This window comes from Atta colombica, unplaced genomic scaffold (assembly GCF_001594045.1).
Source record: "Atta colombica isolate Treedump-2 unplaced genomic scaffold, Acol1.0 scaffold198, whole genome shotgun sequence".
Classification (NCBI taxonomy): Eukaryota; Metazoa; Arthropoda; class Insecta; order Hymenoptera; family Formicidae; genus Atta; species Atta colombica.
This window is the reverse complement of record NW_017259291.1, coordinates 5,537,276-5,540,668: the sequence shown is the minus strand read 5'-3', so window position 1 is coordinate 5,540,668 and position 3,393 is coordinate 5,537,276. Positions and strand designations below refer to the sequence as shown.

Sequence of the window (3,393 nt, the reverse complement as noted above, 5' to 3'; positions counted from 1 at the left end):
TATATATATATATATATATAAAATTAACCTTTAAGTAGGTAGAGGTTTAAAGCAAGTTAGTAGGTGGAATGCTCACACCTCAAGTAGAAATTTTAATAGTTTTATATTTTTGCTACTCCGTTAGAATTTATATTAAAGAAACAATGATAACATAATCCCTTGAGTTAAATAACATTTTGTTATTTTTACCTTCCATATATGTGTTAAAATGTAAACCATTCCATTTCCATGGTTAGTTTCAAAGTAAACAACATCCATATTAACGTATGTTCTTAGCAAATATTAAACTAAATTTAAGTCAATACATTTTATTCAATTAAATTGTTTAACCTCATTGTTTTGATTAAATTAATAATATATCAAGTAGGAACAGTGGCGACCTATAGAAATGATTGAAAATAACTGAAATTGAAAGATACACAGAAAAGGCGATTTTGCTGAAGTATGTATCTAAAAATTTATTTAGATACAGATCTGAAAATAACTTTGTTGGCTCATAACAATAGAACGCTCAAATGTTGATGACAATGCTGCAAAAAATTTTAATATTCTAACAATTACTTTGAACGTTCTACTTAATTATTTTAATGGTCCAAACAAAATTATTTTCAGCCCTATATCTATGTAAATGTTTATACATAGGCAAAACCGTTCTTTTTGTGTATTATTTACATTATGAATTTAATAATGTAGTATATTATGTTACAGTTAAATATACATTAGTTACTTTTATGAAACAAAATTGAAAAAATAGTGAACTTTGAAACTTCTGGGCATTTGGATAATATCTTTTATCTTTCTTTTTCAGAACAAGATTTTAAAGAAAATTTTACCTGGGATGCTATCTCTATGGGATGCTGGCCATTCTATTCACTTAAAGATTAAATATAATCCCAATTCGGTTTCCAATCTCACGAAGTACCTGATGCAAAAGGAGAGTGTATATAGATGTAAACGTGATGGAAGCCACGATGAATAAAACCGTAAAAGATCACGTTATCATTACTGAATACATGGCGTGGTAAATCGCATTATCGCGAGAAATACGAATTACTTTAACGACTTCCTTGTCGGGTCTCTTGGATGCGCGCGATTTTAGTTGAAGGTCCATAAATCTGATTTCACTTCCACTCCGTCTCCGCTCCGTAGCTTACCAAGTTAATTACATTAAAAACATTATTATTACTGCTTACGCGAAGAGGTCACCCGCGAGTACTGGTGTCTCATTACGCGTGCATCTTTCACAGACATGTTCAAATGTCGGTGTGTCGCTTCCCGTTGTTCCTCCTCTGTTTCTTCCTAATAACACTTGCGATAGTAAATAAGAAAAAAACGTCGCAGTATTAACGACATACTCGTGTAAGAAATTTGAAAGATGACGAGGAGAAAGATGAACTTTAGGATGATGTTAAAGCGCGATTCTTAATTTTAGATGATGTATTAAGCGGGAGAACGTGAACAATAAACGGTTCCGAGCGATATCACCTTTCCGCAGCGGGTCTGGTATAATAATAATAATACGTTGCCTTGAATTTGTGAAAAGAGTCACCAGCGATATTTTGTGAAATATGCCATGATGAATAATCCGATAACGTAAAATCGTGGCACGGGGAAACAGGTACAGAAGGCCGCAGGAAAACCAAGTACTCTGATTAACCCGTTTTACGTCAATTACCGTATCGGTCGAGCATTGAGCGAAGTCCTTGTAGAGAAGCCATTTCGGTTGGCTTCCGTTTAATGAGATTCCAATTAACGTACGAAATAGATTGGCGCGACCGAAGGCAACCGATCTCAATCTGGCAAACATATTCGTGTCATCTCCTTGCTGTTGCTAAGAGGCTGATTACTAAAGTCGCTAATAACTTCTCCTCTTCTTTTTTTAATATTCCTTAATTATATATCCTTGTCTTGTGTAAAGCTGTACACTTGACTATCACTTGAGGTAGATATTCAGGAAATAAAGTTCGGATTGTATTATAATGAAAGATACAGACGGGAATTGAAATGAGTTTACTTTCGTTTGCTGTAAGTCGTGGCGGCTTTGTAGGAACGGCTTGGATTTCAATATGTCGGAATTTAAATCCTTTTGCGAGGAAACCCGTCTGGCACATCGTACAGCCGTTTGCCGCTCAAGGAAAGAAAGCTATCGATTTCACAGATTGGTTCCTCGCAAAAAGTTAAGCCAGGAAGGTTGAATCAAAGGTGGAAGTGAATTTCGTAAAAAGGTTAGCGCCACTCCCAATTACTGATTCCCTTTCCTTCATTATTCTTTTCTCTCTTGTTCTCTTCTCCTCGCCCCTCTCTCTCTCTCTCTCTCTCTCTCTCTCTCTCTCTCTCTCTCTCTTTCTTTTTCCCCCTTTTTTTCTCGCTCATCTTCACTCAGCCACCTTTGAATAATACCTTCCGGGGCTTTGCTCACCTTAATGAAAATCTAAATGTTTCACGAATTCGTTTCTTCTCAAAATTCTTTTCATGCATTCTCTTATCCGAAAGAATAAAATGCAACAATATTATACGCACAATATTATACGCAATTGTTTATGTTCTGCACTTGTGCATTATTATTATTACATTACGTTCACTTTACTAAACAATTAATTTCAATTTTAATTACAAAACTGTTTAAGCCACAAAAGTAAAAAAAACTTGTTTTCGATGAGTCGAGGCCGAAGGAAGGAGGGGATGTAAGTAGACAAAGGAAATTCATTTTCCTGTATTAATTTACAGCGAGTTTCTCCTCGACTAAAACTTGAGTCGGCAGTTGACCGCGAAATACTCACGTCTGAAAAAACATCGCGTAGATTAAAGCGAGACTGCGCGTGTTTATAATTACAATCGAATATTTGGAGCACGCTTCCGGAATGTGAGAATAATTATTTGCTGAACGCGAAATTAGATTGTATTGCGATTGAATATGACCGCCACGCGCAACGGGATTTTCAATGAGCGGCGTTTAATTAGATACCAACGTCGAACGACTATCGCATTGCAAACGACCGGCGTACACGCACCGTTTTACCTACTTTGCTTAAGCCGGATCATCCCAGCCGTTACGAAACGTTAATTATTGCATCTCCGCTTACCCCTCCATCTGTTATAACGGTATTGCATCTACCTTGTCAAGCTCGGAACAATATCGCCACGCGACAAGCACTCGCGTTTGATTACGTCGACAGCATTTGCCGCGACGCAACAGTTCAATTACTCGCAAATTGTTATTCGCATTGGTCATCAACTATTGGGCTCCAAGAAGTCATAGATAACGGTGGATATAATTTCTTTGTCCGTGTCTATGTCCTCGTGTCTGTATATCTGCCGCATACGGTCTTCTCATGGAAGCGCGATCAACAATCAATCGATCATCTTTACATGCGTATTCGATTGCGCTGCATA

General features: G+C 36.8%; 1 protein-coding gene across 2 annotated transcripts in view; it reads right to left on the bottom strand.

The window, feature by feature from the left end:
• LOC108687038 overlaps positions 1-3,393 on the bottom strand; it is a 17,573-nt gene that overhangs the window by 7,575 nt on the left and 6,605 nt on the right. The window lies entirely within an intron of this gene.